The sequence below is a fragment of the Periplaneta americana genome, chromosome 9 (genome assembly GCF_040183065.1).
Source record: "Periplaneta americana isolate PAMFEO1 chromosome 9, P.americana_PAMFEO1_priV1, whole genome shotgun sequence".
Lineage (NCBI taxonomy): Eukaryota > Metazoa > Arthropoda > Insecta > Blattodea > Blattidae > Periplaneta > Periplaneta americana.
The window spans coordinates 151,933,769-151,946,620 of NC_091125.1; the positions used below are offsets into that span (position 1 = coordinate 151,933,769).

At 35.7% G+C, this 12,852-nt stretch overlaps 1 protein-coding gene and 1 non-coding gene across 2 annotated transcripts in view; both read right to left on the reverse strand.

Annotated features, from left to right (window-relative positions):
• Bmcp (uncoupling protein Bmcp mitochondrial) overlaps nucleotides 1–12,852 on the reverse strand; it is a 415,529-nt gene that overhangs the window by 395,751 nt on the left and 6,926 nt on the right. The window lies entirely within an intron of this gene.
• Nucleotides 9,859–9,930, reverse strand: TRNAH-GUG (transfer RNA histidin (anticodon GUG)). The gene has a single exon. It is a non-coding gene; the product is annotated as a tRNA-His (tRNA).

Genomic DNA, 12,852 nt, shown 5'->3' on the forward strand with positions numbered 1-12,852 from the left:
AACATTAAACAATTTCCAAAACAGAATTATGCCTTGTTTTGTAGTGAATGGGAGACATTTCGAACAATTTCTGTGAACTGATAACTAAGGTTCGGATAAAGTAGCTGTATCAGGATAGGCATCCTTGGTCCGTGCGTTTTGTTCAAAAACATTAACTAGTTGTCACGTATCCCCCAGCCGAAAGTAGTGGCGACGTATATTCAGTTCCTATCGGCTGTATCATTGATGTTTTAGCCTAGATCATATATGTAACAGATAGGTCGGCCTTATAGGCTTTGACATTAACAACTTTTGTCAGGTTTACTACGTTGCCATCTAGTTGTTACATAAGGAGTCACGTCATAATTCTCATTTGAATTGCATTAGTGACTGTACTGCCATCTCGTCTTCGTTTACGGCGGACGGGTGTCGATCCTGGCGGTTGTTCTCTTCAAAGTGCTGCCGATTTTAACATAACGATGAGTGATCTGTTACATATATGATCTAAGGTTTTAGCTAGCGGTGATGAGCGCTCTTCCCAGCAGGTTGAGTTTTAACTAGTGGAAGGTGGTAGTGTTTATTTAGTCTGAATCAGGTCATGGTCTTATCCTATACAGCTATACAGCCTATGCTGATACAGCTACTTTATCCGAACCTTACTGATAACATATAGGCCTAGTTAGAATATTGATACATTGTTTTTCATGGTTAGGCCTTATATTTATTTAAATTCTATTCCCAATATTCAAATAGTGGTTGAATTTCAAAGTTTCGTATCCATTTTCTAAGTCATCAATGCGCTTTTTTAATTCATAAAAATATATTTTTGCATTTAATACGTTTTGAATACTAGTAAAGATTTTGAATAATTGGGAGGAGTGGGAAAAACTTGACAACCCACATAAAGTTAAATGTAAGGAAATGAAGTTTATTCTATAAAAGGAAATGCAAGTTATTAATAAAGAAGTACTCTGACATGTATAGTCTGAAAGTGATATTAAATAGGCCTATATGCTACGGATTTGCTCCAAATCGGATTTATGTGGATAGAACTTTTCATTCATACCTTATGAAGTTCGTGCATTTCGAAATAAACGGAAAAGGTCTATATCACAACTGTAAGTTACTTCTTCCCTACCTCATTATGTATAGCGGCCATGTTGATATTGATCTTTATTAATACTTTTCTTGAGCTTGTAAGCATATGCGCAATTTAACAACATAAGCGTCACACTCCGCCACCTGTTATCCAATTGGAATAAACTTGTATTTAACAACACAACAAAAACATATCCTCGTCATCCACTACCCTATTCAAACAACAGTGAGTTCAACAACAAACTTTACATCCCCCCCTCCCCCGATTGAGACATTTTTGCGTTTAACAGTAAGTTAGAGGCTTAACTCTGAAATCCGTTGCCACAGTGAAACAAACTTCGTTTAATAACACAGACGTAACTTCGTCATCCGTTGACCGATTGGGACAGATTATCGTTTAACAATACTGACATAACTCCGTAATTTGCTGACCAATTGAGACAAACTACTATTTAATAACATAGATAAAACTTCATTATCCGTTGACCAATTGACACAAACTATCGTTTAAGAACATAGACATTACCTCATCATCCGTTGACCGATCGAGACAAACTATCGTTTAACAATATTGACATAACTCCGTCATTCGCTGACCAATTGAGACAAACTATCGTTTAAGAACATAGACATTACCTCATCATCCGTTGACCGATCGAGACAAACTATCGTTTAACAATACTGACATAACTCCGTCATTCGCTGACCAATTGAGACAAACTATCGTTTAAGAACATAGACATTACCTCATCATCCGTTGACCGATCGAGACAAACTATCGTTTAACAATATTGACATAACTCCGTCATTCGCTGACCAATTGAGACAAACTATCGTTTAAGAACATAGACATTACCTCATCATCCGTTGACCGATCGAGACAAACTACTATTTAATAACATAGATAAAACTTCATTATCCGTTGACCAATTGACACAAACTATCGTTTAAGAACATAGACATTACCTCATCATCCGTTGACCGATCGAGACAAACTATCGTTTAACAATATTGACATAACTCCGTCATTCGCTGACCAATTGAGACAAACTATCGTTTAAGAACATAGACATTACCTCATCATCCGTTGACCGATCGAGACAAACTATCGTTTAACAATATTGACATAACTCCGTCATTCGCTGACCAATTGAGACAAACTATCGTTTAAGAACATAGATATTACCTCATCATCCGTTGACCGATCGAGACAAACTATCGTTTAACAATATTGACATAACTCCGTCATTCGCTGACCAATTGAGACAAACTATCGTTTAAGAACATAGACATTACCTCATCATCCGTTGACCGATCGAGACAAACTATCGTTTAACAATATTGACATAACTCCGTCATTCGCTGACCAATTGAGACAAACTATCGTTTAAGGGGAGAGGATGGTGTTTGTTTTTAACTTTTTTTTCCTATTCGGTGTAAAATATTAAAATTTGTATGTACAGAGCTCATAGCTGTAGCAACTCAACCAAAAATAAATATTTTGAAAAAAAAAAAAAATTATTTGGGGGTCCAGATTTGAAAAAATATATATACCCAATGCAGGATTTTACTAAAACCGATATATCTAAACCATTTTTAAAGGTAGATTCATCCAGTTTTTTGCAATGTACTTACAAAAGCATGCTCTACAAACTGTCTGTAACAGAATTTTGATATTAATCCCTACGTTTGTAAAATAAACAATTAAAATTTAACAATACTTTTCTGAATTCCTTTCTTGCAAACAAACGGACGTAGTTTTAAAATGAAATCAATTAACAAAATTCTATTAGAGAGAAACGTTTCCTAATAGTCTAAAGAAGTGTGTTCTACATTTCATACTTGTATCTTTAATAGTTCAGAAATTATATCCATTTTTGTCTGGCATGTAGCAAAAAAATGAAGTTACCGTAAACCGATAAAAGGGGACGAGTGATTTAAAAATCCATAGTGCAGGAAGTTTAAAAATGGCGTCTCAACATCCGATAAGGGCACAAATACCCACGAAATGTTATGCAATGCATTTCACACATATCAAAGAGTATTTTAAAGATTTTTTTTTTTTTTTGAAAATTAAATTTACCGGGAACAACAGTAAAAGGGGGCGAGTGATTTAAAAATCCATAACGCAGGAAGTTTAACAATGGTGTCTCAACAACTGATAAGGGCACAAATACGCACAAAATATTATGCTATGCATTCCACACATATCACCATCCTCTCCCCTTACGAACATAGACATTACCTCATCATCCGTTGACCGAGTGAGACAAACTATCGTTTAAAAACATTGACATAACGCCGTCATCCGTTGTCTCATTGAAACAAACTATCGTTCAACAACATAAATATAATTCCGTCATCAGTTGTCCGATTGAGACAAACTACCATTTAACAACATAGCCATGACTCTGTCATCCACTGTCAGTGTAAAACAACTTGCGTTTACCGGATAAGATAAGTCTTACTTCTTACCGAAGTCGTTACTATAGTCATCTCCGTTTATTTAAGTTTTAACCTGCAATATATTAGAACCGACTATCATGTCTGAAAGAGATGCTCAACAGCCAAAACTTTAATGATGAAAAGATAATCATCTATGAACTTCGCGTTCCTTATTTTAGCATGCAGTATAACATCATAGCTAATCGTTGGTCAGTACACGGAATTCATTTTGGAGTTCGTGGTACCATCTCCAAATACACCTATCTTTCAAAATCAAAAGGGATTTCCTTAGAGAAATTCTAAAGTACTCAATCCAAATTTTGTAGTTTCATGTCTATTTCAAGGTATTTCTTTTGTAATTAATTGTATATATTTTCATTGTTTCATTGTAAACTTTTATGTAATTATGTATTTGTTTTCTCGTGGTCACCCTCATTGAAGGGCAGATAGTTTTATTTTATAAATCCTATATAATAATACTTACTTACTTACAAATGGCTTTTAAGGAACCCGAAGGTTCATTGCCGCCCTCACATAAGCCCGCCATCGGTCCCTATCCTGTGCAAGATTAATCCAGTCTCTATCATCATACCCCACCTCCCTCAAATCCATTTTAATATTATCCTCCCTTTCTACGTCTCGGCCTCCCTAAAGGTCTTTTTCCCTCCGGTCTCCCAACTAACACTCTATATGCATTTCTGGATTCGCCCATACGTGCTACATGCCCTGCCCATCTCAAACGTCTGGATTTAATGTTCCTAATTATGTCAGGTGAAGAATACAATGCGTGCAGTTCTGTGTCGTGTAACTTTCTCCATTCTCCTGTAACTTCATCCCGCTTAGCCCCAAATATTTTCCTAAGCACCTTATTCTCAAATACCCTGAACCTATGTTCCTCTCTCAGAGTGAGAGTCCAAGTTTCACAACCATACAGAAGAACCGCTAATATAACTGTTTTATAAATTCTAACTTTCAGATTTTTGGACAGCAGACTGGATGATAAGAGCTTCTCAACCGAATAATAACAGGCATTTCCCATATTTATTCTGTGTTTAATTTCCTCCCGAGTGTCATTTATATTTGTTACTGTTGCTCCAAAATATTTGAATTTTTCCACCTCTTCGAAGGATAAATCTCCAATTTTTATATTTCCATTTCGCACAATATTCTGGTCACGAGACATAATCATACCTATATAATAATAATAATAATAATAATAATAATAATAATAATAATAATAATAATAATAATAATAATAATAATTAGACTTCGTGGAATTGCCACGAGAATCGTAAGGTTTACTGCGCACGCGGTATAGACTGTATGAGAATGGGGCGTGCAACGGATGGAGTATGCCTCTGATGTAAACACTGAGCAGTATACTGCGGTTACAATAAAACCTGTATCCTGCATTCAAGAAATATAATGAATGATCATTGAAGTAGGAAACGTCTAAACATGTAAATACACAATTATTTTGTAGTGAGATATATTAACTCTTAAAATGTAATGTAATATACTCACATCATCCTTGAATATGTGAATTGAAGTGAAGAGTTACGTATATTTTGAGCGACTGCAAAGTAAACCTCCTCCGATGGTCACTCAAACAGTTTTTATATTGGGAAAATGTACGTTCAACATCACACGATGTAATAGGTGCATATTTGAAGAACGGAAAATCACTATTTTCAGTACACCAACTTCAGACGTTTTGTCGTGACCTGATAGTACGAATACATCATTTATAATACGAAGTTATGAATAGGCAGAATTTTTAGCAATAATGTTTCTCAACTTACATTTCATTTTTTCTGAAATTAGTGAATTATTATTTTGGATAACAGTTTGTGATATTTTATACACTATATTAAGGGCTTCTGAGAGTTGTAGATTAAACGATTCTAACAGGGTGATGCTATTGGACACGATTTTAAAATTAGAATCAATGAATAGAATATCTTCCAATAGCTGTTCAGAAGGCAATGATTTTACAGCTGCAACAGCGGAACTGTCTGTGCTATCCAATGCATAAATTACCTCCATTATTTTGCCGTAATATTTTGCATAATAATTAACAGCATCCAACCACGTTTTTCAACGGTCAAGACTGGTTGCGGGGGTAAGGATACTCCAGAGGCAATTGTTTGGAACAGCAACACTCTCATTGTAGTATGTTTGATTGAATTCTTGTCTGCACTGAATAAATGTTAAGCTTTGACTATTCCAACCACAGTAATGCAAAAACAAGTGCTTACTTAGGTATACATTAGCTGTAGATGCTCTATCTATTTGGACCGGTCACAACTCTTAACATGAACTGCTTATACTACGAGACCGGAAGGTCGCTCACCTCCTCTATACTACCGTACATCGGCAACCTGATTGCATGCTGCGTGTGGCAATTCAACGAAGTCTAATAATAATAATGATAATAATGCAATTACTGAATCGTGTTCACGTGTATATTAAATATCTTTAAAATATGATAAAGGTTAAAAAAAAAACGTAAAATCTTCATCCTGTTAAAATATTGTTAACAGCATTTAACACTATCAAATTTTTAACTTTTAAACTTTTATCATGGTTTAAATTAGCGATGGCCAACTGGCCGCCCGTGAAGTCATTTATTCCGGTCCCGGTGAGTCTCAGGTATATTTTTAAAATCGTAACTTCTACTCCTGTACTGACACAGTATTAATTTCTTAGGTTAGCGCTGGCCTTCTATGCCCAAGGTAGCGGGTTCGATCCCGGGCCAGGTCGATGGCATTTAAGTGTGCTTAAATGCGACAGGCTCATGTCAGTAGATTTACTGACATGTAAAAGAACTCCTGCGGGACAAAATTGCGGCACATCCGGCGACGCTGATATAACCTCTGCAGTTGCGAGCGTCGTTAAATAAAACAGAACATTTTCTTAGTTTTTTTTTAACCTTTATCATATTTTAAAGATATTTAATGTACCTGTGAACACGATGCAATAATTGTATTGTTATTATTATTATTATTATTATTATTATTATTATTATTATTCTTTGTGCTGAACTGTAATTGGCGACTGGCTATTGTAAAGTACATTAAATAAATATATAAGTAAACAAATAAATAAATAAAATTATTATTATTATTATTATTATTATTATTATTATTATTATTATTAGGTATTTTACGCTGCTTTATCAATATCTTAGGTCATTTAGCGTCTGAATGAGATGTTGATAATGCCGGTGAAATGAGTTCGCGGTCCAGCACCGAAAGTTACCCAGCATTTGCTCGTGTTGGGTTGAGGGAAAACCCCGGAAAAAACCTCAACCCGTTAAGTTGCCCCGACCGGGAATCGAACCCGGGCCACCTGGTTTCGCAGCCAGACGCGCTAGCCGTTACTCCTCAGGTGTGCACAATATTATTATTATTATTATTATTATTATTATTATTATTATTATTTTTATTATTATTATTATTGTTGTTGTTGTTGTTCTTGTATCAAATATGCCTCTACTTGCTAACGAATTGTATCCTATATTTACAGTATTTAAAATATTATACGTTAAAAAAAAAGTATTTTTTTTTTTCGGCAAGGGAGCGAAATTTTTATTTCGTTATACTGAATTTTTCGTAATAAAAGATATTCGTGAATTTGAAATATTTAAACATTAAATTATATGGGAAAACGACATGGGATGGGGAAGAAAGTAATTTCGTAATACCGAATGTTTCGTTATACTGGCGTTCGTTATAAGTAGGTCCTACATTTTACTGTAGGCCTATTGCTTAAATAAGTTACAATTTCTCTACTGTGGCATTACAATATACCAGTACGTAAGCAGACAGGATATCTGTCTGGTTGCCATAGAGACTTGAGCGCTGGTGTAGCTATCATTAGATCTGCTTTACGTGGGTAATGGAGTTTTCGAAAGCGTAATGTGGATCATGCGCAAAGTGAACCCATCAAATTATAAAGTGCGCCATTAAGATGGGGCGATAGTCGCTCGCTCTCAAAAGTCATCAAGTCGCGGTAATTATCACCCGCCATTAAAATGTGAGATGCCCACATTAAAGCGAATCAGGGGCAGCTATGCAATTTTGAGTATTACTGCCTGAGTGAGAGGACTCGGTGTAATTTGTAGCTTACCAAGATTCCCAAGATCACACCAGTAGAATGACGTCACAGTTCCCTCCAGAAGCACTTCTTCGACATCAACTTTTCCGTATTGTTTTCTTTATTCTCGGTTATCACGATAATCGTCATCATCATCATCATCATCATCATCATCATCATCATCATCATCTTCCTCCTCACCTCCATTATTTTTTTACTTATTATCATGTTCATCATCTTCGTCCTTTCCTTCATCTTATTCGTTATTTCCTTTTTCTTCTTCGTAATTTTCTCCCTCATAATCATTTCCTTTCCAATCTGCTTCCTTCTTTTGTTTGTATTCGAAATTTTCTTCCTGTTAATTTTCTTCCTCACCTTCGCCATTCTCTTCTTCATAGAGAAAGACAGTCTGTCAGCTTTCCCAATAACGGGACTGCCTCATTGGACAAAGCATAACAAACACAGAGTGAAAACAAAAACAGACCACAAAAGAGAAATGTGGGGAACGAACAAAAAAGGGAAATTAAGTACAGATAATAGCATACACATAACAGGCCTAAACATAGTAAACAAATAGATTAGACGTTGAAACAAAAGTTCTTCCTTCTTAGGAAACAGAGTACAGGTGGTATTTTAAAAGGCAAGTGATCCTCTGATAGCAGTAAGGGAAACATCACGAATGAAGTCGTTGTTCAGCTGGAACTTCTTGCAGAAACCGACAAAGAGGCGTATTGTGCCCCAAGCGCCAAACGAACATTGTGAACGAAAATAAGACGAAAATGAAGTGTATATTAATAAGAGAAGGAATATACTAACATGAGGAAGAATGTACGAACATGAGGAAGAATATACGAACATGAGGAAGAATGTACGAACATGAGGAAGAATATACGAGCATGAGGAAGAATGTACGAACATGAGGAAGAATGTACGAACATGAGGAAGAATGTACGAACATGAGGAAGAATGTACGAACATGAGGAAGAATGTACGAACATGAGGAAGAATGTACGAACATGAGGAAGAATGTACGAACATGAGGAAGAATGTACGAACATGAAGAATGTATGAACATGAGGAAGAATGTACGAACATGAGGAAGACTGTACGAACATGAGGAAGAATATACGAACATGAGGAAGAATATACGAACATGAGGAAGAATGTACGAACATGAGGAAGAATGTACGAGCATGAGGAAGAATGTACGAACATGAGGAAGAATGTACGAACATGAGGAAGAATGTACGAACATGAGGAAGAATGTAAGAACATGAGGAAGAATATACGAACATGAGGGAGAATGTACGAACATGAGGAAGAATATACGAGCATGAGGAAGATCATGAGGAAGGATATATACGAATGTGAGAAATAATATTCAATTGTCGAAAAGGTCATCATAATGATAACATCAAATCCTTGTGGCTTAATTGTTAATGCGAAAGTTAGCTTGATCTTGAAGATTATTTGTTTAGCAGTAGGATAGCTTAGACTTTGTGTCGTAGGTTGATAGTTCCCCATTGCTCTTATACAGTGGCAAGTATGATTGTGAGTCAAGTAATAGGAAAGAGAAGTCTTACGAAAAAAAATCATAATTTTTTAATTGGTCATTTTACGACGCTTTACCAATTGCTATGGTTATCTAGCGTCTGAGCGAGATGAAGGTGATAATTCCAGCGAAATGAGTCCAAAGTCCAGCGCCGAAACTTACCCAGCATTTGCTCTTAATAGGTTGAGGGAAAACCCCGGAAAGAACCTCAACCAGGTAACTTGTCGCAACCAGGATTTGACGGTCCACAACGGTGGACATTATTATTAGTTTTATTATTATTATTATTATTATTATTATTATTAATATTATTATTATTCTATAAACTTACATTTTAACAAAAAAATAATTTGCTTTTAAAATCTTTTGTGACTGCACAATCCTACACATCTCCTACATATCAGTAAAAATGTCATCTAGGATTAATTGCTGAATGCTGGAGTTTAAATTAATTCTATACCGTGAAGTGGAGGTGATGATGATGATGGTAATGGTGATGATGATAATAGAGGTGACAGTACTGATAGTGATTATAATAAAATTGTGGCATAAAAATGGCAACGATGATAATATTGAACTGTGTAAACAATAATTGCATTTTCTCCATCCTCCAGTGTGGTATTCTGCCACACCCAAAAAAATCACCCTCAGAGCGTCTGTAACCTGTTACAAAAAACACATCTCCGTGCCGTGACCAGGATTCGAACCTGGGTTATTGCGGCCACAACGCAATGTCCTAACCACTAGACGATCACGGCTACTGGAAGTTGCGAAACAGGAATTTAATTTCATGTTTTAAGTGAGAGCAAGTGAAAGTCTCACGAGAGCGATGTTGTGTGACGTAGACAGCGTTCCCTTGACGACGCTAATGTCAACTGTTACAAATCACCACGACCACAAGCAAAAGGAAATGGACAGCCAGCCTTCGGGGTACGTCAATACTTGTGTCTAATAGGCATGTAACTTACCATGACGGTGTATTGAGGGCGTGGAAGAATGCGACAACCCTTAAGGCAACTGGGAGGCTGTACACCCTCGGATTAAGTGTAGAATCAGGGAACATACAAATTAATAATAATTTGAATACATAAGTAAATTGTACTGAAAACTTATCGGATTACATGCTGAATTCATTCACACTTTTACTTTAATTACGAATCAGTACCAAAGAAATTTGAAAGATACTAAAAATTCAATCGAATTTATCTTTACAACAAAAGAACAACGTTCATTAGCTCCAATGAATCGACTAGCTGCGAATATGAAATCATTAGGCCTTACTTAAAATCTACTGGCTTTTAAGGAACCCGGAGGTTCATTGCCGCCCTCACATAAGCCCGCCATTAGTCCCTATCCGTGCAAGATCAATCCATTCTCTATCATCACATTCCACTTCCCTCAAATCCATTTTAATATTATCCTACCATCTACGTCTCGGCCTCCCCAAAGGTCTTTTTCCCTCCGCCTCCCAACTAACAGTCTATATGCATTTCTGGATTCGCCCATACGTGCTACATGCCCTCCCCATCTCAAACCTCTGGCTTTAACGTTCCTAATTATGTCAGGTGAAGAATACAATGCGTGCAGTTCTGCGTTGTGTAACTTTCTCCATTCTCCTGTAAGTTCATCCCTCTTAGCCCCAAATATTTTCCTAAGCACCTTATTCTCAAACACCCTTAAGGGGACACTCAACTTAAAAATTGGAGAAAAAGTGTTATAGAAATGAAAAATTAAATTTCTACACTAATTTACGCGACAGAACTGAATCAATACGCAGAATTCTTCCCCTATTCATTGAGAAGTCACAGTCAAATGCACAAAGCCAAACAATAAAAAATGATAATTAAAAGTGATATTTCAATTAATGATTGATGAAAAATTGAAATATTTTTATTTTGAAAAGTATTGGATCTAATGAGCTGAGATTTTGCATATTACTTTCCATGTGTATATTAAACTTTTTCTCCAAATTTGAAAAAGATTGGTCAAATAGGAAAAAAGTTCCAAAATATAGTTGAGTGTCCCCTTAATCTCTGTTCCTCTCTCAAAGTGAGAGTCCAAGTTTCACAGCCATAAAGAACAACCGGTAATATAACTGTTTTATAAATTCTAACTTTCAGATTTTTTGACAGCAGACTGGATGATAAAAGTTTCTCAACCGAATAATAACAGGCATTTCCCACATTTATTCTGCGTTTAATTTCTTCCCGAGTATCATTTATATTTGTTACTGTTGCTCCAATTTATTTGAACTTCTCCATCTGTTCGAAAGATAAATTTCCAATTTTTATATTTCCATTTCGTACAATATTCTCGTCACGTGAGGCCTACCTAAACAAAATATGGATGGTGTTCGGGTAAATGGGGTAAGTCATTTTTTATGCAAATGGAATTTTGTTCCCGAGGTGAATACATTAGTGTGCAAAAAACATAATAATACTAGCAATTGCTGTTTTATTTTTGTAGAAAATTATCTCTACTAATAACAAATCTGTAATCAAACTTTTTCTGGTAATTTTCGATTTTAAAAAAATAATTGATGTCAACATGTAGGCCTATAATTAATCATCCTGAGACCAAAAATGTTTTTTGTAGTGATTCTTCAGCTACAACAAAAAAGTTATGAAACATTAAATAATGCAGAGATTCAATTATTACAATCCATCAGCGTCAATTCAGCACATCGGACAGTTTCAGAAGGAAAAATTTTCTGTCCTGATTATGACGAAGTCTATGAAGAACCATTTTCTGAGGACTGGGTGCAGTGTAGTGGGTGCAAAGCATGAAGAGTGTTCAAGCTACGAAGGCGCTGGACTTTTTAAATGTTACATGTGTTGACGCGCTTTCTTAAAGGACAACGTGAGCAGTCTTATAGGACAGTGCCTGTAAGATTGCGCGTTCACAATTTTTCAAAGAAGTATGTTTGCAAAGAACAAATATTTCATTTTTGTACCTTTTTTCATATTATTGTGATCTTAAGATTCAAGACTTCCGTTTCATAAATATAGTTTTTATGTTGGTCTCAAAAATGAGTATCTATGGATACAAATCTACTAAGTGCGCAATCTTAGGAGCATTTAACTTAAAATCTGATCTAATAGCGTAAGATACAAGCAAAATATAAGTAAAATAAATTACAAAAATATTACGGATCTACACAAACTAAAATAATTTCACCTTTAGTAATAAATTGTTCAACATAATGACGGTATTTCTGTGGGTACTGCTTTTATCCGATAATAATAACTTACTAAATACCCTAGAGAGCAAATGACAATTGATGTGTTGCTATCCTGTAGCCTACGCTTCATTATTATTATTATTATTATTATTATTATTATTATTATTATTATTATTCGCTAAACTGCAGAATTTGCTACGATAGCTTTGAACCGTGCCGTTACGGTTACGACCAAATTAAACTAAATACACAATGTCGCCAACATAAAGACATGACGTTGGTCCGTGGCTTCGTTAGAAGGAAACATTTGTTTTCTCTCTCTCTCTCTCTCTCTCTCTCTCTCTCTCTCTCTCTCTCTCTTTACTTCAGTCGTTCTGAACATTACTGAGAGATAGCACCACTGTTAACGACAAGATGTGTGTAAATATTCTGAGTAGATTTCGTGGCTTAGATGAGGGTCTCGCGATGGAAACAGTTTTGCTTTGACGCATGCGCGGAC